Source organism: Symphalangus syndactylus, chromosome 23, assembly GCF_028878055.3.
Source record: "Symphalangus syndactylus isolate Jambi chromosome 23, NHGRI_mSymSyn1-v2.1_pri, whole genome shotgun sequence".
NCBI classification, from domain to species: Eukaryota; Metazoa; Chordata; class Mammalia; order Primates; family Hylobatidae; genus Symphalangus; species Symphalangus syndactylus.
Window position 1 is genome coordinate 18392921 of NC_072445.2, and position 27806 is coordinate 18420726.

At 45.7% G+C, this 27806-nt stretch overlaps 1 long non-coding RNA gene across 2 annotated transcripts in view; it reads left to right on the top strand.

Moving 5' to 3' along the window:
• Positions 1 to 27806, top strand: part of LOC134735784 (uncharacterized) — an 84181-nt gene that overhangs the window by 21698 nt on the left and 34677 nt on the right. The window contains exon 2 of one of the 2 annotated variants that reach the window (XR_010119267.1): positions 5195 to 8782. This is a non-coding gene — a long non-coding RNA (uncharacterized lncRNA). Of the gene's footprint in view, positions 1 to 5194; positions 8783 to 24037; positions 24143 to 27806 lie in introns of those variants that run through there. The other variant, XR_010119266.1, reaches the window with a different exon arrangement.

Genomic DNA, 27806 nt, shown 5'->3' on the forward strand with positions numbered 1-27806 from the left:
CAACAGGTTCTCAACAGGTTCAACTTGAGGTAGAGCTGCAACGTGCCAGCTGCATTTTTTTTTTTTTTGAAATAGAGTCTCACTCTGTTGCCCAGGCCGGAGTGTAATAGTGCAATCTTGGCTCACTGCAACCTCTCCCTCCTGGGTATGAGTGATTCTCCTGCCTCAGCCTCCCAAGTAGCTGGGATTACAGTCATGTGCCACCACAGCCGGCTAATTTTTGTATTTTTAGTAGAGAAAGTGTTTCTCCATGTTGGCCAGGCTGGTCTTGAACTCCTGACCTCAGGTGATCCACCCACCTCGGCCTCCCAAAGTGCTGGGATTACAGGCGTGAGCCAACGCGTCCGGCCTGCCAGTTGAATGTGCTCAAATGCATATTCCAATTTTCTGGAAGAATTGAATCAGTGTGTCTTGAGAGCTCATTTCATGCCTGTATGTTCACAGACATCATGTAATTTGATTCTCACCAGTGCTCACTATCAAATGAAATCTAGAGCTTACAAGAACAAAGCAGGCCTAGAGTGCCCCCAAACCATCCCAGACACTGGACCCCATCACCATGGATAGTGCCTAAGTCAAGGGCACTGATTGGAGCTACAGAAGTCAGAGCACCTTCCACACATCTGTCACATAACGTTTTCCCATGCCATTAGTGAGCGATCCTGACATGAAGATGCAAGGCGTCTCCCTAGCCCCTCTGAGCTGCAGCTCTCTGAGTGCTGTGCCTATACTGGCTGACCCAACGTGATGAGAACCTGGAAGAGGTGGTTTTGAGGACTGGATTTACCGATCTCTGACAGTGTGACCTACCAGGACAGGCCACTTTCCCTTTCTCGGCTGAGCAGTCCTTTTTGCAACATGAAGTCATAATCACAGCCTACTCGTTCACTGGGACCTTGCAGAAACCAAGCCTAATGGAGAGTTAAGGTACATTATGGATGGAAAGTGCCACACAAGAGTACCTTCTTTCCACTAGCAAAACCTTGACTTGGCTGGTGCTGTTCTAGGATCGACTGCTTTTCCTTTCCTTGGCCTCCTGCATTGAGTTTGCCTTTCTCCTCCCAGCCCCCTGTCTTAGCATCACGGGCTCCTCAGGAGCCCCCCTCACAGCTCCGCAACTGCTAATGTTCACTTCTGTGGAAAATGATAGGTGACAAGTTGCTCTTGGAGATGCCCACAATCAGATAAGCCAGGAGGGGAAACAAGTTCTTCTGGAAGGGAAACAGCCTGTACTATGGAAATTAAATATTCCTTAGAGGAGAGCAGGAAACTTTAGATCCCAGCCACGGGTTTCTGGGGAAGGCTCACCAGAGAAACTGGGGCATCCCTGGGGCGCGGGCTGGGAAGGATGGAAGCTGTTACTCTTGACATCTGCAACTGTCATTTGGAGCCTGGGTCTGGGCTGTGTGTCCCCCCACCCCTGCCCCAACACTGGCAACCTGATCAAAGTCATCCTTCCCCTTTTCCCCCTGTGGGGGCCCCAGCGCCCTTCTATTCATTCAGCAATCAGGGCGCATGTGCAAGTCGGTGTCCTGATATTTATCTGCAAGCAGGGATTTGAGAGGCAGCCTCCTCCTGCCATTCCCAACATGGGGAAACTGAGTCACAAAAGGGCTGAGATGAGCGGTCACATGAAAGCCACTCTGAACAGAGCTCTGGACATACTCTTCTCTGCTCCCTTCGTCTCATGCGCACATACAGACACACAGACAGACACACACTGAGTTTTACAGCTCTCTAAAATTTATGAGCAAAGTCAAGTACCCGGAGATCTCTTAATTAAGCAGCCTTCCCCTAGGAGAAAGGAAATGGCCTTCCATATTCTTAGCACCGACGTTGGATTGCATGATTTACTACCCGAGGCTTGCATTTCTCCCCAAATCAACTCCCCTCTAGTGCAAACATCTATCACTTTGAAGGCGGTTCAAACACCACCTTCCCCTCGTCTTCCCCTGTCCCTGGTGCCCTCCAGGCCCTTAGCATTTCCTCGGATCTGTCTCCTTGCCCCAGAGGTCCAGGATCGGCTAGAGCCCTGAACAGATACCCTGCTGTCACCCATCCAGTGAAAGAGAAAGCCCTGCATGCCCAGGACTGGCACCGAGGGGCTGCCCTGCTGCTAGAAGGTGGGGCTGGTGTGGGGTCCCTCCTCAGCCCACTGTGGCTGCTGATGGCTGCCATGAAGATATATGGGTTTAATCAGGCCCCTGACAGGTAAAGACCCTGACAACCAGGACAGTTTGTTCTCCCAAACTGTTGAGTATCTAAGCCCAATGTTTACTTTGGAATTGAATGAATAACATTGTTCTGGGAAAGGAAATTAAAAAAAGCAGGCTTGTAATTTACAGTAGAGAGGAGAGCAGATCTGGAGGTCTTGCTACCCCCACCCCAGGCCCAGGCCCCCCTCTGCAAACCCTCACTATGTCTTTTTGCTGTTTTAAACTTCTAAACACACCACAACCAACCAGCTCATCTTCTCAGCCCTGCCAGTAAAGGTCTCAACATTGCCAGGCTCCTTATAGCTGCCAAGATAACACATTGCTTCAAGGCAAAAGGTTTTTTTTTTTTTTTTTTTTTTTCCCTTCCCTTTTAAAAAAATCAAAACCAAAAGCCACTGAAATTCCAAATGCTGTGAGACCCATTCAAAATGTGGAGTGATTATCTGGAATGATTATCTGGGGTAGGCCAGAGCTTCACCTGCACCCACTCCCACCAGGTCAGGACAGAGTGACTTTTTATCAAAAAAAGGGGGAGAAGCCCACCAAACCCCCAAAAGCCAAACCTAGCAAAACATGCCCCTCTTCTGGGGTTGAGGAATCCCTTTGCTGAGGACGGTCAATTTACTTTAAAATTCTTGGGGTGGGGGAGAGGGATAGTTTCTTTGTAGCCAGCATCTAGAAGACTCCTGGGGACTTGCTTTGAACAGAGACCAGCGGCAGCACCTCTTGCTTGTGCTAAGGCATGGGGTGACGCTTCCTAGTAGTGGGCATCTTGGCCGGCTAGAGGGTGCTCGAGACCAGCCTGTTTCCCTTAAACAGGAGAAATCTCTTTTCTGAAAGAAGCACTCCTTTGATTAGATAGAGACCAACTCACAGCCTTGAAAATTCCATATCTTTCACCTGCCTCCCTCTCTGAACTTGTCCCCAGATGTAAGACAGAAGGAGGGGATTGGGGGAGGGTCTCAGAAAGACCCATCCCCCAGTCTGGCCATAGACTGGAACAGGACCCTCACACTCTTCGTCTGGCTTTGGGCAGGGACACCTACTTCTCCCATCCTCCTCCATCAAGCAGGGCCTCACTGCCCGCCTGCCCGCTGGCCTACCTCGGATGCCTCAGATTAGCTAATTGACGTGGGGAGGCCACTTTGAACATTTCAAGGCCTGGTCAGGGGCCAAGTCTCATTACTTAGCTTCAAAGTCAAAAACTCCATAAAAAGTTCATTGGTGGAGCTGATTGTTCCAGATTGTCCTAACGGAACTGAGCCCACCACGGCACCCCAGGCCTCATGTTTTAATGTGGGGCGACAGCACGTGTGTGGTACTGAGCTGGGATGGGGGAGGGGGGCACAGGAGGCCAAGATCCAGTTTGCATTTTCTTTTCTCTTTTCAAACTCTTAAAAATTACGAAAAGACTAACCACACTACATAACATTGGAAAACAAGAGAAAAAACAAAGGATTCCAGAAACCCACACCCTAATACAACAATATTTCTTTATGTATTTTTTTATATACTACTAATCAGCATATGTATACAAAAATGGCCTTTTTTTTTTTTTGCTAAGGATTAAATCATAAGCATTTCCTACCTCTTCATGACCAATATTTTAAGTGGGTATGTGATGTTCTGTCTCAGAAGTATAGACTAATTGTTACACATTTAGGTTGTTTATAGTTTTACATTTCCAAACAACGGAAAACATATATTTTCCCACGATTGGTTTTTAAATTATAAAAAAGTAACATTTTTTAAATGTTTTTTAAACTTTTTTTTAAAAAGTCACACTTTTTTTTTTTTTTTTAAGAGTGTGGAAAATCTGGGAAAGTATAAAGAAGTTAATAAAAGTCACCTGTGATTGTTCTACCAAGCGAGAATCACTGCTAACCTTCGGGGGTATTTCCTTCATGTGTATATATTAGAAACAGGATCGTGCTGCACAGAAGTTTTGTAGGTCCCTGGGGCCGGGAGAATAAAATTGGCAGAGGAAATATTTCCAGGAGAGATTCAGTGTGTGACATGTGTGCATTCGAAGTTGGGTGACATTTTCGCTGCGAATGTGGGACAGCCCTGTGCCCAGCCCCCGGGGCCAGGCGGGTGGCCGAGGTGTCCTTGATCAGGGACCAGGATGCTCCCGGGGCCAGCAAGGCCACGGGGGCGCGAGCAAACGCACTTTCCTCATTTCTTCTGACAAGCGCTTTGGAGCCCCTGATTTATGGCCACACTTCATGGGACACTAGTAAACGTCCCATAGTATATTTTGTAAGAGTAATGAAGTCTCAGGAACCCGGCCCTCCCCGCAGCCTCTGCTAATAAATTTCCTTGGGCGAGGGGTGAGCTGCCAGGCGCTGGGCCAGAGTTGCGGGCTGCGGATTAGCAGAGGGGGCACAAGCCTGTCCCCCGGGGGCCGCCGCTCCACCCTGGGCTCTCGCTCTTGTAGGAGGTGGGGGGGCTTTGCCGCGCCCCCACCCCGGCCACGCCGGCAGCGCAGCCCCGTGGAGCTCAATGTGGAGCTCTCAAAAGGCAGGAGGAAGATGAAAAGTGAGTGGAGAAGCTGGAGAGGAGAGGGGGGAAACCCCAAACCATAATTGCCGCTTTCCTTCTGCAGCTCAGGTTGCTGGCCCGGGGCTGAGGGGCGGCGAGGGCTGTTTCTTTTTTGACTACTGTTTTCCTGAAGTTTGAGGCTGGACTATGGGATGAAAGAAGACCGAGGGGCAACTGGCATGGGCTGGGTTGTGCGGGGCCACAGCAGGAGCGGGTGGGGGTGGGGGAGAAGGGGACGGGAGGGGCTGAAGATTTTTCTATCTCCCCCCACCCCCGTCCCCATGCCACACACACTTCAAAGGGCTGGGGACAGGGAATCCATTTGTCACTCCGCAGAATAGCTGCCCCCCTACCCCCCTTAATGCTCCCTTCCTCTTCATAGATCTGCTTCGAAGCTGGATGTTTCTTCACGAATTTTAATTCAACTCTCATTTCAGCCAGCACCTGCCAGGTCCCACACCAGGTGCCGAGGACACAAAGATGAGTAAGACACACTGCTCGCCTCAGGGAGGTCCGTTCTGTGCTGTCAAATCACCCAGAGTGCAAGCTGACACTAACTGACTGCTGACCATGGGCCAGACGCTGTTCCAGACACTTTACGTGTATTCATCCATTTACTCCTCACAAAACCTAAAGAAGCAGGCGTTTTGTTATTATCTCACTGTTAATCGGGCACTGAGACAGTAAGTGACTTGCCCAGGATCCCTCTGGTTCTTGAGTCAGGTTCTCAGAGATCCCTCAAGTCTCAAGGACTCGAAACAGGCAGGCCACCCAGACTTCCTCTCCAACAAGCAGCTTACTCCACACACAAGGAAACCGAGGCCCAAAGAGAAGTGACTTGCCCAACGCCACACAGAAAAGTGGCAAGGCTGGAACTAGACCCCAGCCAGCACCCCCCTGAAACACCCAGCTGCCCTCTTTAGCCGTGTGGATGCTCCTCACACATATTCCAAGACATGAAGTGAGAACCATTTTCTGGCATCTGGAAACTTCCTGTTTGCAAGGACCACCCAATAGACCTACAAGGAACCATGGAGAGAGTGATTTAAGGAAAGAAACAAAATGAACTCCAAATCAGAGAGCTGGGGGACATTTCGGTATCAGTGGCATTGGGAATGAGTTTCTTTAAGTTAAAAATTTATATTTTAGTAACAGAAATTTCCCATGTCTATCAGATGGAGTTTTACCAATTTTCAAGGAATCAGAAAATGATCAAGATGACTACATTTGATACTGAATAATGCTGAATACCAAGTGAGGTTTTGTGGCTGTGGGTTGTCGCCATACCCATCAGTTAGCGTGGAACCACTGGTGAGCAGAGGCCTCCATTCTCCACCTGGACTTGCAGCCCATGGCGTGACAGCCTAGAATGGAACACCCAGTGTGAACATCAGGAACCAGAAGATGCTCGGTAGCACACATGAGAAACGGCAGGAGAACCCTTGCTGGGTGTCACAGCCCAAGTGACTGTGCACAGAGTGTGCTTGATCATGAAGTTATTCTGGTGCCCCAGCCACAATTCCCAAATCTTAAAAAAGCAATTGCAAGTGTCTGCAACAGACTTCCTTGTGGAAAAGCAAACCTCACAAATAAAACTGGGGTTTGAAAATAAAATGCCTAGCCTAATTTGATGGTGACTGCCTTCTAGGTTGGTTTGTGTGGGGGCACTGGGACATCGGGACTCTGGTTCTTAATAGAATTCTCCTGTGCTCTCAGGATGGGCAAACCTGCCTCATTGCAGACTGGACCCATGGCAGGGCTGGGAAAAGGGCCCTCAACTGGGAGTCAGGGACCTCAAATGCACCAACCAGCAGTGGCACATCACGTCTCCGAGATTCAGGTATGAAATAAGGGCAAGAAAATCTTACAGCCCATAAGGGGTGGCTGGGCTTGACCTGGTGCCAGTCCTCGCAGCAACCCTGGGCAGCACGTATCATTATGGCCATTTTACAGATGAAGAGACTGAGGCATCGAGGGATTACGAGGCTCACTGTGCTCTGTGGGTGGGTGTGAAATGACTCACGGATAAGTGCTGTGTAAATACAGAAGACCATAGTTATAAACTGTCCCAATACCTGCATGTATGTGAGCCAAGGCCTAACACGTTGCTGGCAGATCTATTTGCTCAGTCATGTTAGTCCCGCCCCTTCTTTCTTTCCTCTCTAGGGCAGGTGACAACAGAAGGAAGATGAAAGTATTCCCTAATACAGCTGGAAGATTCACGTTACCCATGCCAGGAGAATAGCCAAGGAAGGAAACCCCAGCTCATGCCCTCCTGCATTCTTTCCAAGGACACACGGGAGTAGCGGGCATGCCCTGAGCAGCGCGGACTCAAGCTTGGGCCCCTCTTCGAGGAGTGATAAAACTCTCGCGCCCTTTGAAATTTCTGAAATTTCAAAATGGATGAAACAGTGACTTCAGAAAATCAATGATAACTTTAGATCAGGCTTTTTGCAAACTTCTCACTTCCTCCCGGAGAGCCTGATAAACATAGGGCAGGCGCTGACAAATGCTAGTTTCATTCCAGGAAGGTGTGAAAATTGAGTTTGTTGGGCATTGCCTGGGCTTCAGGCAGGAAAGAACGAATGGCCCTTTCCTGGGGACGACTCTTCTCACTGCCAGACTTTAGGGCTTGGGCAGAGTAAAGACGGTCCAGATCTGCCCTGGCCAGCAGTTCTTGGTCACAATGGAGAGGCTCTGTGACAAAATAGTGTGCTACACAATGTGGGTGTCTTGATGTTGTTACTAATATTGCTGTAATTATTCCTGATTCTGTGATTTTCCACTAGGTCCCACTGCTTTGTAATTTTGGCTTTGACTTCTCAGCAGGAATGAGCTGTAGGTGACTTAGGAGGTGTCTGTTTGCTCATCATTCACTCTGTTCACTGCTTGGATTTCGTCTGCTATTCTTTTTTTTCCTTCGGTTACCTAATGTGGGCCAACATTTCCTGGGTATCCATGACACAAGAGGAATCTTGGGAAAGGCTCCGGCCCTGAAGGAACTTAGACTGGCTTAGAGGAAACCAGGCATAGATCAGTCGCAGGTAAATGATTAGGTGTCACTATATGGTTGAGCGCCGTGAAACTCAGGCTTTCTGTCCAAGATAACTATTTTTTCAACTTTCTCTTCCATTCTCTAAGGCCAGAACAAATCTAGCTTAATTACAACATGGCCTCTTTGAACATCAGTTGACTTGAAACCAAGGTTCAATGAGATGGTGTTTAAAGGACCTTCCAGTTCTAGCTGAGGAGGTCTGAGAGACTCATGTCAGCACAGGAGAGGGGCTTACTGCCCTTGAATCTGAATGTCCCTTGTCCCTGAAGCCCTCTGCTCCCAGCCAAGCCTCTACCCTGGCTGGATCCTCACACTGGCACTGCCGTGCTGCACTACCTGGCTCCTGTGCTTTTTCAGCTCCTTGTCTTTTTTTCTTTCTGTCTTTAGGGAAAAAGTGAAAAAGAGCAGACATTTCTAGCACACTGTGGGTGGCCTGTAGGGGAGATGATGAGTTAGAAGACTGGTGGGGAGGGACACACTGTTGACTCACTGGGTCACCCCTGGAGCCATTTTACATCACCAAGAGATGATCACTGGACTCGCTGTGACTCTGCTGGTGGCCACTGTCCTATGCCCTGCAGGAGGCCTCCCAGGAACCCAGAGCAATACTGGTTGTGTGAGCGTAAGGAGGGACAGTGACTCTGCAGAGCACTAAGACCCTTCATGGGGCAGACAACAGAGAGCCCCATGGGGGCTGTGGTTCTCGCCAACTCCAGGCAACTGACTCCAAATGCCCTCTTCTCTCCAAGTCCACTCCCTCCACCCTGCAGACTGAGTGACCCCACCCGGAGCCACACGGGCCACACCCTGGCCTATACTGGGCACTCAGGGTGAATAGCTGTTGCTTAGCACAGCGCCTGACCACATGGTGTGTAGGTGGCCAGAGAAATTCAGCTTAATGAATGACTGCTTCAAAGCCACAACATATTAAGCTAAAATAGTTATTAAATGAATAGCAATTGACACAGCACTTTTATATGTCTCTTATTTTCTTATTATGATTTATTTATCTTTTCCTGTCTAGCTCTCATTGTTTTGAAGACCCAAGGATAATGAGGTACACTTAACTGGCAATCAAGAAACCCTAGGGGCTGGGCACAGACGGCTCCGTCTTGTAATCCCAGCGCTTTGGGAGGCCAAAGTGGGAGGATTCCTTGAGGCTGGGAGTTCGAGACCAACCAGTAAGATCTGATCTCTAAAAATAATAATAATAATTGGTTTGGTGTAGTGGCACACAAGTGTAGTCCCAGCTACTCAGGAGGCTGCGGTGGGAGGATTGCTTGAGCCTGGGAGTTCAAGGCTGCAGTGAACCATGATTGTGCCACTGCACTCCAGCCTGGGTGAGAAAGCAAGACCCTGTCTCAAAAAACAAAAAGAAACCCTAGGAAAAGACACTCCACCTCCCTGTGCCTCTGTTGCCTCAACTGTCTAGGCAGTGGTGAAAATAACATCTGAACATATTTCTCTGCAACCTTGCAGGGAGGATCAAGCCCACTGGCGGATGTCAAGTGTCTGGGGCAGTTAAAGAGGCAGTGACACGGCCAGATGTGGTGGCTCACACCTGTAATCCCAGCACTTTGGGAGGCCAAGGCGGGTGGATCACTAGAGGCCAAGAGTTCGAGACTAGCCTGGCCAACATGGTGAAACCCCGTCTCTACCAAAAATACGAAAATTAGCCAGGCATGGTGTTGCATGCCTGTAATCCCAGCTACTTGGGAGGCAAGGCAGGAGAATTGCTCGAACCCGGGAGGTGGAGGTTGCAGCGAGCTGAGATGGCACCACTGCACTCCAGCCTGGACAACAGAGCCAGATTCAATCTCAAAAACAAAAATAAATCGTCAGTGACAGGTGTGATGGGCTACTCCTAAGATGCTTTACATCTGCAAAGACCTTCAAGGAGGAGAATGTCCCCATTCCTCTCTGGTCATCAGGCCCCAGGCCCTGAAGTTCTGGCATCATCCAAGAAAGCTTTTGCTACGCCTAATACTACCAGTCCTGCAGTGGGAGATGTGACTCTCAATGAATGCAGCCGATTTCCCTAAGCCATCTAAGATGGCAAGTTCTATGATTTTTCTTCAGGATCTCAGCTTAAATGCCCCCCCATCAGGAAGCAATTTCTGAAAGGACTGAAGGAGTGAGCTGTGCAAATGCAGCATCTGCAGGAAGAGAATTTGAAACAGAGTGGCTAGCAAGAGTCTATTTGGCTGGGACAGAGAGAGTGGGAAGACACAGGCTTAGAAAGTGGCCAGAAGCCACATCACGTAGGGACTGTGGGACATAGGGAGGACTTTGGATTTTATTCTAGGAGCAGTTAAAAGTCATCAGTGGGTTATGAGTAGGAAGGTGACACGATCTGGCTGTCACGTGGAGAACAGGACTGCGGGAGAGGGAGGAGAAGCTGAAGATGGAATTTGCTAATGTGTTGAATGTGGAGATCTGAGAATAATAGCAATCAGTGATAACTGAGATTTTTGGCTTAAGTAACCAGATGAATGGACAATCTGGCCTCCTGGAACCCAAGTCTTGCCAATTACCTTGTAATATCTCTGTTCATTCCTCTCTGTTCTTTCTGCCACTGCCTTGTTCAAGTTCCCATCACTCCTCCTGGGATTCCTGCATTTATTGCCAATCGGCCACATTGTCAAAGAATAGGTTTTATTTCCCTCTCATGCTTGAAAACTCTGATGGCCACCTATATTAGTTATTGCTAAATAGAGCTAAAAACCACATGTATTATTTCATACTTTCTGTGGATCATGAATCTGGGGACATCTTAGCTGGGTCCCCTAGCTCAGGGTCACACAAGGCTGCAATTGAGGGGGCAGCTAGGTTGGGACTCATCTGAAGGCTCAGTCCAGGGAGGACCCAGCCTGAGCTCACTCACGGGATCGCTGGCAGGATTCCATTCCTTGCTGGCTGTTGGACTGAGCACCTCATGTCCTTGCTCGCTGTGGGCCAGAGATATCACCTCCTTGACACATAAGTCTTTCCACAGAGCAGCTTGCAGCCCGGTACTGGCTCCCGTCAGAGTGAGCTAATGAGAGAGCAAGAGAGAACACCCAAAAAGGAAGCCACAGCATTTTTGCAACCTCATCACTTTTGCCATAGTCTCTTTGTTAGAAGTGAGGTACTAGGTCCAGTCCACTCTCATGGAAGGGGATTATGCAAAGGCATGAATACCAGGAGAGAGGGCTCACCGGGTGCCATCTTCAAGGCAGATGCTGTCTCACCTCTTTCCTGCATCTTCTGCTCCAACTCCTCACGCTGGTCATTCACTTGCCGATCCTGAAAGAGCTATCTGTTTTCTGTACACTTTCCACCTTGGAGATTTTCTTCTGCTCATTACCTCAGGCCTGGAAGTGAAGCATTTGGCCATAATTCTCACGCCGCTTGCTTCTGTCGGCACTCTTGGTCCATGTGTTTGTTCTTCCCAGTTCGAATTTGTGCTCAGTGACCATCCGGACTATAACTTACTCGTTTGTGGGTTCCCATTGTCAAATATGGTGTCTGGCACAAAGTAGATTGTTATTTGACTCTGCTCAGTATGAATGAGTGAGTTTTAATTAGAGCAAAAGAAAAAATTCAGGAAGGTAAACCTACTCATTGGGCAGATTCTAAAGTCAAACAAGGCCTTAAGATGATTTATTTTTGGTCATCTGTGCCAAGCTTCGTCTCCACTGGAAGCTCCTAAAGAAACTGTTCAGCTGCTTCTGCAAGTATACAAGTTGCCACACTTTTGGCCTCTCAGAAATCCTGTGAGGTAGGAAGGGCAGGAATCATTGTACCTATTTTATTTTTTATTTTTATTTATTTTGAGACAGAGTTTCACTCTGTCACCCAGGCTGGAGTGCAGTGGCCTGATCTCAGCTTACTGCAACCTCTGCCTCCCGGGTTCAAGGGATTCTCCTGCCTCAGCCTCCCGAGTAGCTGGGATTACAGGTTCCTGCCACCACGCCTGGCCTGTACCCATTTTATAGATGCAGGCTGAGGTCTAGCGAGGTTAAGTGTCAGGACCACATGCAGATGGCTAGCACCTGGTAGAACCAGGCTTAGCTCAGTTCAGTTCAGAACATATGTATCAGTGCCTCTTACGTTTCAGGGCCTACATTTTCATACAGAAAAGTAAGATACAGTTCCTGCCCTCAAGGGGTTCACAGTCTCCTAGTGGAGACTGACATATGAACAGATCCACCCCACTCAGTGGGGAAAGCCCCTGATCTTCTCTGACCACTTGAGTTGTCTCTGAAATGATTTATGCAATAAAAGCAGGATAGTGTAGGGCCAGAACAATGGCCCCCAAATCTAACTGGTGTTTGGAGCCATCTGGATGGCTTTTAGAGACACAGATTCTGATTGATGGGTCTGGAATAAAAACCAGGTGATATTGATGGGCGGGCATGTTTGAGACCCTCTGGTTTACAGAGTTTTTTGGTGTTTGGAGAACAGTCAACCGATCTGAAAGTTTCTCAGGGAGAAGAAGGGAGACTTCTCATGGGCTCAGCCTGCTAAACCTCCCCAGGTATTTCTCTTCTGTGGACTGCACCCATTAGAGTGGGCCCCTGGTCCTGCTGTCGCCTACAGATGTCCCCTACTCTGCTCTCGTGTGTGCCAGTCATGCCTTTTCCTCATATTGTTGGTCCCAACTAACTCCCACCTGTCTTGGCATCTCACCCAGGTTTCAAACAATGAAGTGCTTTCAGGGAGCAGTTCGCAGGCTACAGTTACTCCCCTCCCTGGGTCACAGAGGGCTGTGGTCGTTTCCTTCTTGGGATGCCCCGCCTATCAGTCTGATGCTTTGCATGCCTTTTGCTGTGAACAGAGCTGGTAAACTCTAGAGAGTAGGTCATTTTGGGGTTTACGTTTTGACCCTTCACCTGCTTCCAGTCTTGATTCAAATGTCGCCTTCTCAGTGAGTCCTTCTGTGGCTACCCATTTCAAATGCAGTCCTGCCTCCTACATGCCCCATCCCCTGACTGCTCAAATGTTCTCCGGAGTACCTTATTACTTTCTAATTCACTGTATCACTTACTGATTTATTCTGTTTCTCATCTCCCTCCTGACAACAGAGTATGAGCTCCCAAGAAGGCAGGGCTGTCTCCTCTGTTTGTGGACATATCCCCAGGATCCAGCACAGTGACTGACACACAGTAGGCTTTCAGAAAGATGCGTTGAGTGAGTAAGTCTTGAGCAATGCCTTCGCATGCAACAGTGTTCTCTAAATGCTATTTGGTTGGTTGGTTGATTGACAAAGCCAGCCAAATCAGGGCAGGCTCATCCGCTTCTCTTCCAGAAGATGCCCTGGACTGAGGTTTGGAGACTTACTTCTCAAGGTTAACAGAGTGAGCCTTGTTGAGACTGTCACAGCCTTCCCAGCTGGGCTGAAAAATGCCTTTGGAATCCGATGCTGGGGAGGCAATGGGCCAGCTCCAAGACTTCCCAAGGAGCTGGAGTCAGGGCTGGCTCCACATCCCGTTTGTCAGCCCCAGCATGCAGACGAGAGGCCATCAGTTGCCAAGGACTTTGTTTTATTGTCATTGCAGTTGGCTTCCCTCTGGGCTGGAGCTGCCGGGCAGCAGCCATCAAGCCCTGGCTGCTGGGCTGGGGTAATATTAGCAATTCCATAATTCTCATCCGAGCCACAGCTGAAAAGAGGAACTGCTGGAGGTGGCTGAGAAAACAGGAGCCCCAGCAGCAGCAGGAGGAGGAAGAGCTAGTACTGGCCGTTCTCTCTCTAACTTCCTCACAGACCTAGCCTTGAGACATGGCTCATGGAGCTTCCTCCAGCCCAGCCTCTGTTCAGTTTTTCCAAAGCTTGTCACAGAAAGAGGGCTGGGATGTTATTTTTAAGTCTTAGCTACCCAGAATTCTCAGGAAGTTTTGATATCATCTTGTAGATCCCACCACAGACAGTCTGCATCTCAGGCTAGAGGGATTGCTGCTTGGAGATGTATTCAAAATGTTCCTTCTGTTATATGTGCCTCCCAGACCTCTGGAAAGAGGTGCCACCATATTGATGAATTACCCCAGCACAGTTCTCACCACCCCTGGCGTGTGAAGCACCCCCACATTTGTGGGACAATGAGCCTTTGCACCAACCCTGGTCTGAGACATCCCTGGGCTCTGGCCCTAGAGCGGGCAGGCCTCTTACACTACTGTCTGGGGCTGTAGTGGCTGTCTGGGGATGTTGTGGTACGTCCCTGTTCCTTTCTTAGGAAGAAAAAATAATTGATGTCCCAAAAGCTGTCTTGTCAAAGAGCTGCCCCATGGTACCTGAAGGTGAGATCAGAATTGAGAGCCCAGAAGATTCTCCAACCAAAGAGTCCATCTGAGGGACTGGGCAGGGAGGCAAAAGTAAGTGGACACAGGTCCCCCAGAATCAAAGCAGATAGTTCATGTGAATTATTAGTCATGTAACAGCATGCTCTCTGTTCCTCCAAGCCCATATTTAAAGCTAAGTAATGTTTCAGCCCCCAACTCTGACATCTATCTAGGCCAGCCTTTCTTGAAACCACACTCTGGCACATGAAGCCTATAAGATGCTTCATGAAAAAGCATTCCTAGATACAAATAATTTGGGAAACACTGCCTGCCTTCTTGGAGATTCACAGCACCTATGAAAGGCTCTGAGAAGTTCTGCAATGAAGAAATGTGTTTCATTCTATTTCATCCAGTATTTCCCACACTCAAACTCTTTTATCACCTTCTAATATCCCTTGTATTGGGGTTTCCCATAGAGCCCACTGGGAAGCACAAGTCCTGAGGATAGGCTTCTAGAAATGCTGACGATTGGTTTGGCCCACTTGGCACCTTTAGTCCCTGACTCCATGTGATCTTCACTCATGGCTGCACAGCTTTCCACTGAAGCCTACCTGCTTGGTAGGGAGCATCAGACAGTTCAAGCTCACTAATAAGAGCCAGGAGGAGAACCTTGTTGTCTAGACCACCAAGGCTCTTCCTCAAGCTGTTTTCATGTGGTAGGGTGTTTTCACCATCCACTATGTCAGCACGGATGAGCCTAGGCCCTAGCGAAGTTAAAATTGTATATAGGTTTGGCTTTAGGACCCTACTCCCACTTCCCTCCTTTCAGCACCTCCTCCTGCCACACTGTCTGGTGCTGCCATCTGCTTACCCTACCAAGGCACAGCAGCTACCCAGATTAAGGTCTTTTTTTCTCTTCATCCATCACATCGTCTCCTTTACCCAAAAGGCAACCTGGAGGAGGTAAGGTTGAACGCAGAAGTTGAAGAATGACCAGCTCACCAGGGGAATAAGACAAAGGTGGGTGGTATAGGCTCATTTGGGTCTCAAGACAATCTTAAGAGCTTGGCAGAATTGGTATAATGGACCTCATTTTTGCTACTGAAGAAAATGAAGTACAGTTCTCAGCCCTGAATTCATCTTGATAACCAGGAACAGGACCAGGAACTGAGTTCAACTCTCCGGAGCTTACATCTTTTCCTCAACTGCTCTGGGACCCCAAGGCTGTCCTCCTATGCCAAGGTGGCTGACTTTGGTGGTGAACATTTCTTTATAGTTTATCACACAAGTATGGATCCCTAAGCTCTGCAGTTCTGTTTTGCCCATTTCTTCCATATATATTTTTAAGCTTCTCTAATCTCAACATGCTTCCCCCATTCCCTTTTTATTTCCCATGATGGATTTGTTGAAGAACCAGGGTCATTTAGCCTGCAGAGCTTCTTGCAGCCTAAATGTCACTGATTGCATCTTTGTAGTGTTGGTTAGCATGTTCCTCTACCCTGTGTATTTCTGCTAAGTTAGTAGTTGGACCTACAGGCTTGATCACATTCAGGTTTGAGTTTTTCTCCTAGATGATAGGTAGTGGTGCTCTTCCATCAGGAGCCACATATTTTCTAATTGTTTCTCTTTGTGTTGTCAGTAGCTGTTGTTATTCATTCATGCTTTGTTTTGATGTCTCCGGGCTCTGCTCCGTGGCCTTGCGTCTGGTTTTGCCTCTGTGCTCAGCCCTCTGGAATGAGAATTATTCAAAACATGATATATTTGTATAATGGGAAATTATTTGGCCATGAAAATAAATAGACTCTGTTTTTCTGATATCCCTGGGCCCTACCCTCTCAGTATACACATCCAACCCCAGTCTCCTGCCCCCAGGCCAGGCTCTCAGAACCTGTTCTGATTTTTGACCCAGATTAGGTAATTAAGTATTTGTAGAGTTCATTTATTTATTTATTTATTTATTTATTTTGAGACGGGGTCTCATTCTGTTGCCCAGACTGGAGTGTAGTGGCATGATCACACCTGTAATCCTAGCACTTTGGGAGGCCAAGGTGGGCAGATTGCTTGAGGTCAGGAGTTCAAGACCAGCCTGGGCAACATGGTGAAACCTCATCTCTACAAAAAGTACAAAAATTAGCCAGGCCTGGTGGCAGCATCAACCTCCAGGGCTCGGGTGATGCTTTCACCTTAGCGTCCCAAGTAGCTGGGACTACAGGCATGTGTCACCATGCCTCCCAAAGTGCTAGGATTACAGGTGTGAGCCATCACACCTGGCTGGTATTTGTAGAATTCTTGTTTGACAGCCATGAACTATTATGGAAAGGAAAGATCTTTCCAGACTCACCTCACTGCCTGGCTCACAGACCTGCCTTGAGGCCTTCTCCATAGTGGATCTGGTCACACTTGGTGAAAGCAGGTGACTAGAGAGACCTTTCTGAGCTCAGAGGAAAGAACACACTAGGATAGCTTGGAAGTATCATAAAGATTTTGTCATTATGGCAGCTGAATTCTGCATTTGATATATGTTCACCAAGATGCATTTCCCTTATCTCCTGGGCACAGGAGGCCTTGTCCCCAGCATCTTTGGAATTAGATGTGTCCATGTGACTCAGTTCTGGCCAATGGATTGTGGCTAAATTATATTACTCAGGTCTGGTGCATGAACACCAACAAAGGGATTCCCAGTCCCTCCTTTCCCATCTTTTAGCTCCACGGAAGGATCTAGCAGAGGACTTAGAGTCCTAAGAGTATGGCAGAGACACAAGAGGGAAGGACCCTGGGTCACCGAATGACCACATGGAAGCCTGCTCTGTTGCACTGGACTTTGTGTGAGAGAGAAATGATTTTTTATTGAGTTAAACCATTGTAATTTAAGGATTGCTTGTTATAGCAACTGATGTCCCTTACTCTCACTTATACAAACCTTTTGAAGAGTGAGAAAGTGGCTCAGGGTGAAAGTAGAGCAAACAAAAGCAAACTGTACCAGGCTTCTCCAAGGCACAGTAGTTGGGGCTTGACCACTTCTAATTACCTCAATGAATCATTTCTGAAGGTCATGGCTTTCTGATTACCTGAGCACACCTCATGTGTGGGGTACTGTCTTTGGAGAAGAAGAAATAAATCACTAACTGAATAATGCCAGGGGTGCTTTTGAGGCTGAAGAAATTGTCTATGGAAGGAGCAGGGCAGTAAAATCATGGCCTATCCACTCTAGAAGTGGCTCAGGAGTCCCTGAATCACCGATGGGGCAGAGTCTGGCTCGATGGGCAGAAAGTTATTGTATTAACAGTTGCAACAAAGAAAATGATAACCCTAAGGTCTCAGAGTAAGGACTGATAGAAATCATCCCAGATCTGAAACTCCAATCTCACCATTGGCTGACTCCATCTGACTTTATGTGTTCATTCATACGTGTCTTGAGCAGAGAATGTTAGATCCCATCTATGAGCGACTGTAGGACATCTGTTAATTTAACAGCATGTGCTCTTCATGGAGCTGTCTTCCTTCTTCCTTGGGAGACTTTCCTTTTAAAAATCTTTACAAAGACCCCATCTTCTTTCTAATGGTGTGTTTCAGGCTTCAGTGGTCATATGGATAATCTGGCCTTGGTCTTATTTCATCATCTTTACTCTTTAGACTTTTAGACATCTGGTGATTTAACTTCAGGTGAGATGAGCGTTCTAGGTCACAGCTTTGGTTAGTTTCTGCTACTTTTTGTGACACGCATGTGCGCACGTGTGCACACACACACACACACACACATATTCATACCCCAAAAACTTCAAGATAGACAGTTGAGTATAGTAGTCAAGAGAGGCCTTTGGGATGCCAAGACCATTCAGTGGGGAAGGAATAGTCTTTTCAACAAATGGTGCTGTGACAACTGGATATTCACATACAGAAGAATAAAGTTGGACCACTAGCTCACACTATATAAAAAATTAACTCAAAGTGGATTATAGACCTAAATATAAAATCTGAAACCTTAAAATTCTTAGAGCAAAACATAGGAGCAAATCTTCGCGGCCTTGAGTTAGGCAAAGACTTCTCAGATATGACATCAAACATACAGCAACAAAAGAAAAAAACTTAACTACGCAAAAAGTAAAATGTTTGTGCTTCAAAGGACATCATCCAGAAACTGAAAAGACAATCAACAGAATGGGGGAAAAATTTGCAAATTGTGTGATAAGAAACATATATTAATATTAAAACCCCTTACGACTTAACAATAACAAGAAAAATGACCATTTTTAATGGGCAGAGGATTTGAATAGACATTTCTAGAAAGGAAATATATATACAAATGGCCCAATAAGCACATGAAAAGATCTCCAACATCATTAGTTAATAAGAAAATGCAAATGAAAACCACGATGAGATACCACTTCACATCTGCTGTGATTACATCCACTTCACATCCACCATAATCAAAACAATGGAAAATAATAAGTGTTGGTAAGGATGTGGAGAAATCAGACCCCTTATGCATTGATGTGGGGATGTAACATGGTGTAGCTACTTTGAAAAACAGTGTGGCAGTTCCTCAAAAAGTTCAACATAGAGTTACCATGTGATTTAGTAATTCAACTCCGAGGTACATAACCAAGAGAAAGAAAAACCTGTACAGAAATGTTCAGGGCAGCATTATTTGTAACGGCCCCAAAGTGGAAATAACCCAAATGCCCATCAGTTGATCAATGGATAAATAAAATACAGTATATCTGTACAATGGAATATTATCTGGCCATAATAATAAATAGAAATAAATGAAATACTGAATACATGCTACAACATAGGTGAACCTGAAAAACATGCTTAGTGAAAAAAGCCAGACACAAAAAGTCACATACTGCATGCTTCCATTTACATGAAATGTACAGAATGTGCAAATTCATAGAGATAGAAATTAGATTAGTGATTGCCAGGGGCTGGGAGAACAAGGAAGTTGGGCATGTCTGCAAATGTGTATAGGGTTTCTTTTGAGGAGTAATGAAAACATTATTGGATTAGATAGTGATGAGAATTGCACAACTCTGTGAATATCCTTTAGAAAACCACAGAATTGTACACTTTAAGGGGGTTAATTGTATGGTATTTGAATTATATATCAATAAATCTGTTTACAAAAAAGAGAGAGGGTTCTCTAGAGCCAGACTGCTTGAGTTCAAACCCCAGCATTTTTTGTTTCTATGTGTGTGATCTTGGCCTAGTCACTTGCCCACTCTGTGCCTCAGTTTCCTCATGTGTAAAATGATAGTAGTACCTACCTCATATGGTTGTTGTGAGGATTGCATGAGTTAATGGAATGGTTTCTGGCCCAGAGCAAACACTCCATAAGAGTTACTTACTGCTTTTACTGTTAATGACGAATGTCGTGCAGTACCATAATCCTGGCCACATGCCCATAAATCAAGGGCCAAAGAAGACTTATAAAATCTTGTCAGCAGGGAGGGCTTGGTTCAGGGTGATGTCCACAAGCAGGATCATGGCCTGGAGATCTGGGTAGCTTCCACATTGAAAGAACCACTCAAGAAAACTGTAGGGTGCGTAGTACATCCAAACATACATAAATACAGAGTCTGGCTCAAGATTTTTGGCCAGAGTCCACAGAGAGTTATGAATCCCTCTTTGAACAATGGAAGCTATTATTAAAATCTAGAGACTTTGAGTTGGATTCTTTCTCCAGCCCAGACACTGATTCAGAGCTGCAACATTCTAAACAGTGAGGCTAGAAACTGATGCCATTTCTGAGCTGATTTATTGAGAGGTTTCTTGATTTGGGTCAGGTTCCTGCAACATTTGGAAAGTGACGACTATAGCATCATTATTTCCCCCAAATGACCAAAATTATAGCCGGTAACTTGAGGCCAGTAAATTTCCCTGCAGCAGATGTTAAACTGTTTTAAAAGATGATTAACAATGGGAGACTTAGGCCCTATGGCAGAGCAAAATGGGCTGGTGTTGCTGAAGTCAACGTGTGAGGTAAGGGGCACATCCAGACCCCTGTGGTGGGGAGCCCAGGTTGGAGACTGTAAAAGCTCACAGGTTGTGGTGTAAATCAAGCCTGTGGTCCTGGGTGGCTGAACATGTGGTGCTGTGACAAGAGACCTAGCCTGGACGTTGGGAGGCCTGGGTTCCATGCTTGCTTCTGCCAGAATGTGACTCAGGGCAAACTATTTCTCTTCTCTGGGATACGGTATCCCCATCCTTTAACATAAGGATAGGTCACATTAGGCAGTCTCTAAGGTGTTTTGTGAGCTTTAGACTGATTCATTCTGTTACTTAAGAAAGCAGATGAATTATCCATTCACCTCCATAAGAATCTGTGAATTTTAGATGAAATGACCACAAAAGAATCAAGATGGGTTATACAATTTTGGTGATGCTCACTTCACATCACAACACTGGAAAGTATGGGAGTGAAAAGGAGTGAGGATGGATCCAGAGAGACCACCCCTAGGATACCCAGACCAGGTCTCTGGAAGCAGACACGAATGCTTTGCTGGTCTAGGACACCATCCCATTGAAGTCTCCTTGAGAAATGCTATGAAGTTTTCACTCATCTTTCCAGCAGTCAAGTTCTCTACCTGTTCATCTCTGCTCCTTATTTCCTAAAGGGCTGTCATCTACCCATTACATTTGTGGATCAACTACTCAAAGTGTATACCTACACATATTTACACGTACACATACGTACAAACAATTGTTGGCTAGAATTGAATGGTGTTCCCATGAACTTCTCCAGTGAGGATGTCCTGGGATCCCTTCCCCATCAACTCCCACCTCTCCAACCATCCTCCCAGCTCAAGGTCACTGGAGAGTGGAAAGGAATTAATCCGTTGGACACAGGTATTGAGATCCTTTGGAAAAGTCCTGAAGGATCTTTTCTTTTTACATCCCTTCATCTTTTCCCCCCACATTAGGGAAAAATGGCCTGGGTCCTGTACCTCACAGCACTTCAGCCATGGAGCTCTGGGAAGTAAAAACTTGAGTTCTCCCAGAATCCCTCTGCTGTATTATAAGGTTCAACACAGCAACCCCCTCAGAAGAATCACTCATTATTTATTCATTCAATAAATATTGAGCACTTACTAAGTGCCAGTTTCAGTGCTGGCTGTGGAGATATAACACTGTGCCAATAGACAGGAAAGAGCCTGGAATATTCTAGGAAATGAAAGAAGTCCAGTGTAAGAAGCAATATAAATGAGGGGGAGAGTGATATAGGACAAGACTGAAAAGGTAGCAGGGGTCAGACCACAGAGGGTCAAGGTGACCCAAGAGATCAGTTTCCCCACCCACTGTCGTGAGGGAACGGGAACACACAGAGACCTGGCTGAGAGAGGCCATGGGGAGGTGGGGCATCCCACGGACATTTCTTGGATCTCTCAGACTAAATTCTTAAGACAGTTTTAAACACAATGAAATTGGCTTCTTAATGAAGTGAATTATTGAATGTACATGTGAAATATCTGGAACAGAAGAAGGCATGTAGGGTTTGGATTCAGAGTTGAATTTGAATCTGGACCCTGCAAGTTTCTGGGTGATTTGGGGCAGGCTACCTAACATTTCCAACTTGAGTTTCTCTCATCTGTATGGTAAAGGCAGCAGTGTATCTCTCATGGTTCCTTCAGAGATGATCCACAGGTTGTGTTTGCACCATCTATAGTTGCATGCAGTTGATACTCCACCTCCCACACCAAGCTCCTATCTACCCTATGGACATGAACATATTATGGTTCTCAGTTGCAAGCCACAGCATCTACTCTGGCTAGTTTAAACAGAAAATGAATGCATTGAGAGATATTGGCTAACTCCCAGATTTGGGAGGGCTGGAGAAACACACTTAAGACTGAGCATCTAGTAACACTCTGAGAACCACGCTGCAGAACTGACCAGATCTGGAAGCTGCTTCCCCCACAAATGACCTAGAACCACTCAGCCACAGATGACCTTACTACCCATGCTGTTAAGAATGGAAATCTCCGAGCCACAGAAGTTTCTGGCACTTGGGGATTTTAGGCATGTATTCCAGGCAACATTCTGTTCACGAAATATCTGGGTAATAAAAGACTGGAAGCCCCCTGCTATTTCTGGCCACACCCACTTGAGGTACCCCTGTTGGCTCTTCGTAAGCTGGTCATCTGATTCTCTACAAGCTTAGTTTGGGGGCTGCACATTCTGTAACCAAAAATTTTGGTTATATGCCAGTGATTGATGTCAGTCTGTCTCAGAGCTCCTCGTAATTTTCTTACCTTTTCAATCTCTAGTAGGTTACGAAGATTAATTGTACCATATGCACTTTTCTTTTATAAAGCAGCTGCCCTTCTCTCTCTCTCTCAACCTGTCTCTCTCCCCCACCCCCGGGTCTTCTGCCTCTCACTCTTTATTTCAATCTCTAGTAGGTTATGAAGATTAATTGTACCATATGCACTTTTCTTTTTTGAAGCAGCTGCTCTTTTCTCTCTCTCTCTCTCTCCCTCCCTCCCCCCTCCCTCTCTCCCTCCCTCCCCCACCAGGTCTTCTGTCTCTCACTCTTTATTTCTCTTTCTCCTTCTTCATTGCCTTAAAACCAAACCAAATCACACACTTACTTCTTGAGACATCTTTGCCATCATGGGCCTAACCCTGATACATGCTACAACATAGGTAGCATGTGTCATGTATGTAGCCCAGAGCAGGGCTGTGGCTTGTCTGAGGTCACGTGGCCAGCTGAAGGTCCTTGTGACCTGCAGAGGTGGAATCAGAGGCTCTGGATTCTTGTTTCAGCCCAGCCACCAACAAGGTGGGAATGCTTGGCAGGGCACTTCCTGTACTAGTCAAGACTCCAGGCTGTAGCTGACAGAAACCCAGCTGCAATTAGCCTTGGCAAAAAGAGACTTTGATCACTCATGCAGTCTGGAAAGGTATAGGTGGGGTGGGGAGGTAGCAGTCAGGGACTTGAAGTCACCAGAAGTCTCTCTGTGGCTTTGTTCCACTTTTTCCTACCTTGGATGGGAATTTTCTACACAATGAGGCCATGGCTGTTGCCTGCTTTTGTTTCACATTTCTCAGAGTTAGCCCACTGAAAAGGAAACAGCTTCTCTCTTAGCTCCAGATTAGAATGTCCAAGCAAGGTCTTTGGTCATGTGACTTACCCTTTGGAACAATCACAAGGCCAGCCAAGTGTGATTGGCTGAGTTTGACAAACCACCATGGCCAGAGACATGGGGTCATGCTGGTCTGAGAGGGAAAGGGGGACAGGGGCCCCAAAGAAGGTGGGTGGGAGCACAGATATGACCACAGGGTAGTCATTGACAGGCGGCCCCACAATTTGTGTGGGCTCTACTTTCTCTCGGTTTGTTCTATCCATTTCTCCTGTGCATTAATACGGGGGTGGGGAGGTCTAAAGTGGGACAAACAAGATGCATTTAAAGAGAGGTCCCCACTGAGTTTCCTAGAAGAAAGAATGCCTTAACACCCATTGTCCCATGGATATGGGCTAATTCATTCTTGTCATCTGGAAGAGAACAGAATCCTGAGGAAATGAGACACAGGACTGGTCATTTCTACGGTGGGACAAGAAATCAGAGTGGTATCTTAGAAGTGTTGGGCGCACAGAACTGTGTCTTCTTCTGCCAGCAATACCAAAACCCAAGTCCACTCCCTGGTCCTTGAACTTTTTCCTGTTTTGCTCACTAAACCATACGTTCTAGCTCGCTAACAGGCTCTTTTAGGAAATAATAGCATATTGCTCTCTAAACTGAAAGCATCTGACTCTGGCCTGACAGTGTTGTTGTTATTATGGCTATTATTATTATTACTTAGAGTGTGCTAATAAAAACACAGCTTCAGGACCCTAAAGTGATTTTATTGCACTACTGTAGACTAGTCATTGAGTACCTCTCAAATTTAAAGGGCTTTGTTTGATTGGCTTTTCAGATTAACTGGTTGGCTAACAAGAAAGCTTTTTGTTTGTTTAAAATCTTAGGGATGAAAATCCTGATGGAACTTATTAGACCCTATCCCTGTCTCAGCAAGAAGAATGTAGCAAAGAGAAAATCTCTGGAGGCTGGAAGGCTCAGGCAGACAGCAGGTATGAAGCCATTGGCGCTCTCTGAAATTTATCTTTTGTCTGTTTTTTTAATATAACCTAGTCCAACAATATCTGCCTTTGTCATATTCTCTACCATTCTTGACATTTTTTGTCAAAGGTAAACCTTTATTATTTCATCATTAGTCAGCGGCCACAGGAATTCACTTTTTCAGTTATCTATGCTGCTTCTAAAATGCTACATCGATGGCTGCTCCAGCTTTGTTCTGGGTTTGTGCCTGTCTAGAAACCAGTGACTCTGGGTGTGAACAGCGAGGGGGTGAGACACTGCTGAATTCCAGATTTGCTGAAATCTGGCTGGGACCCATTGGGGGCAAATGTCAGTCAGCCTCACACACTCAAGGCAGTGCCCTGTGGGGTAACAGCTCCAGAAGGGAAGGAAGGTTGCATTTAACTAACCCCAGTGTTTATTCCAGAAGCTGAGCTTTTAAAGAAAATGCAGATGATTTCCCTCTGAGAGCGTAGACATTGTATAACCTCAAGTTCTGGTTACCCGAGGATGTACTATATTGTAGAGACTGGAAGGGGTCAGGGTGGAGAGGATTTGGAGTGGGTTGTTACAAAACAAGAAGCATGGGCAAAAGCCAGGCACAGCCATGCCGTAAAGATGCACTGATGAACTCAGACTGTCTTCAGAAAGCCTACTCTGGCATGACTCTCTCCTTGACACCCTACTTTTGATTGCATTAGGGGGATGTTGCATTTATCCAAATCCCGAACACTCACTGAAAAAAAAACAAACTTCCTTTAGAGACATCAAATAGAAAGGGACCCTCACATCCCATTCAAGGCCATATAGGGCCTAGTCACAGCACTTTCACAAATCGGGAGGACTTGTTGCCCATAGACCAGGCATTAAACAAAGCTGAACTTTCATTTCTCCATCAGACAGAAGGAAGTCTCCTCGTGTAAGTGAGGTCAGGCTCCATATGTTTTGTGGCACAGGGTATATTGTTTTAATCTGCCATGCTGTTTGGGGAGGAGAGGACTACACTGTATTGTTATATATAGCTGAAAGAGCCCAAAGGTACCATCCCACTGTCCAAACTTCTTCCTATGGCAGGGACCTGTTGAGTTCTTCCCATCCAGGCTACCCTCCTTTCTGCTTACCTGAATACCAAGCAGGTACCATCTCTTCTGTGGAGCCTTCCTGGGCTCCTCAGGTCCTCAAGTGTATTTTGTTTAATATTAAGTTTGCTTTCCCAGCCTATACTTGACCGATGAATCTTTTTTTCATCCTTTTTACTTTCAACTTTTCTGTGTCCTTATGTTTTCGGCATGTCTTTTATAAGCAGCATATAGATGATTTTTTTTTAAAAAAACTGCAATCTGACAATCCTTGTCTTTTAAGTGATAATTTTAGCCTTTTTATACTTATTATAATTACAGACATATTTGGACATACCTATGGTTTTACTTCATACTTTCTATTTGTCCCTGCTTTTTCTATTATTTTTTTCTCCTTTCTTGCTCTCTCTTGTTGAATTGTTTGTTTTCTTATTCCATTCCTCCCATTCTCCCACTGATTTGGATGTTATTTTTTCATAGAAATTTTGGGAGGCATACTAGACAAACTCCAACTTAATCAATATCTGAACCTTCTTTGCAAATAATACAAGAACCTTGTAAGATATTAACTCTTTGTGCACACTTTCCAGACATACGTGCTTTTATATTCAGTATTTATTCATGTATTTTTAAAATCCTACAAATTAGATATTGTTATAAATTTTATATAGAAATTGTTTGTTTGGATTTATATACAGGTTTATTCATCTCTTTGTTTACCAATCCTCTTGCATCTTAGAGCTCCTTTCTGGGATCATTTTACTTCTTCCTAAAGTATATTATTTAGAAGGGTTTTTTTTTTTCCTACTAATTGCTTATTGGGTTTACTCTTAACTTTTGCATATCAGGAAATGTCTTGATTTCACCATAGTTCTAAAAGATAATTTTTCCAGACACACAAATATAGGTAGACAATAATTTTCTCCAAGCATTTTGAAGATTGTTCTCATATTTGCTGCTGAGAATTTTGCTCTCTGGTTGCTATGCCTTTTTTTTTTTTGATTATCTGTCTTCTCTCTCTCTGGTTGCTTTAATATCTTCTCTTTATTGTTGGTGTTCTATAGTTCATTATCATATGTTCAGATTGTGTACGTGTGTATGTGTATGTGTATGTGTATAATCCTACTTAATATAGTTTGTGCTTCTTGTTTCTGTGGATTCAGATCTTTCACCAGTTCTAAAGAACGTGAGGCCATTGTCTCCTTGACAATTGCCTCTTATCCATCTTATCTTTTCTTCCTTCTGGAATTCTGTTTAGAATTGTCAGCCTCCCCGTTCTGTCTTCCATGTCTCATAACTGCCTCTGGTCCCCATGGGTCTTCCTCTGCTCTAGACTCACACAATTTTTAGTTTATACCATTAAAGTTGAATATAGACACGATTTCTTCTGTTATTTCATGTTCAATCTGGTCTCCCTAACTAAACTCAAAGCCCCTTGAGTATAGCACCCCTGTCTTTATGTACCATTTGTATTCTCATGGCAGTTGGCTCAATTCCTGATATGATGAGTAGTCAGTGAACACCTTATTGATAGAGGCCTATTATTTCATGTTCCCAAATTGTCCCCTAGCTTGAGACTTACACACATGACCTCTTAGGAGCCAGATGTGTGCTTTGGGCCAGGACATGCCCGTTGTCTCTCTATAAGCCCTGAGAGCTTATAGTGCTTTACGCAGCATGCCTCAGCTGACTTCCTTGGATTGTACCTTTTACCCTCATGATCCTTTCAGCACAGAAGACTTGCCTGCATTATTGAAACTCACCCCTTGTCTTTTCTATCTGGACTTTTCAAGTCAGCCCTGTTTGGCTGCCACCTCCAGCCCAGAAATATAATTCCAAAGGCCAGCCTTGGAACTACATGGGAATGAGTGCTGCCTCTGAACAGCAATTTAGAGTTTGAGCTCTGCCTCTGATGGTTCTATGGGCCTGGGTTCTGAGTCTTAGTTTCTGTATCTGTAAAATGGAAATGATAGAGTTGTGAAAAATAATAGAGATAATGAGCATTAAAGTGCTTAACAAATGTTGGGTATGGTGGTTGTTTGCAAAAACATTAAATGATGGCTATAGACACAGGAAACAGAAAATAGTCGTATGCATCATCTTTGGAAAAGTAAAGTCAAAACTATATTATCCTGCTTATCTTTTAATGGGTTTTTTTAAAACCTTCTGTCAATCTGACTTTTAAAAAATTATTATTATACTTTAAGTTCTAGGGTACATGTGTACAACGTGCAGGTTTGTTACATATGTATACATGTGCCATGTTGGTGTGCTGCACCCATCAACTTGTCATTTACATTAAGTATATCTCCTAATGCGATCTCTCCCCCATCCCCCACCCCACAACACGCCCTGGTGTGTGATGTTCCCCTTCCTGTGTCCAACTGTTCTCATTGTTCAATTCCCACCTATGAGCGAGAACATGTGGTGTTTGGTTTTTTGTCCTTGTGATAGTTTGCTGAGAATGATGGTTTCCAGCTTCATCCATGTCCCTACAAAGAACATGAACTCATCCTTTTTTATGGCTGCATAGTATTCCGTGGTGTATATGTGCCACATTTTCTTAATTCAGTCTATC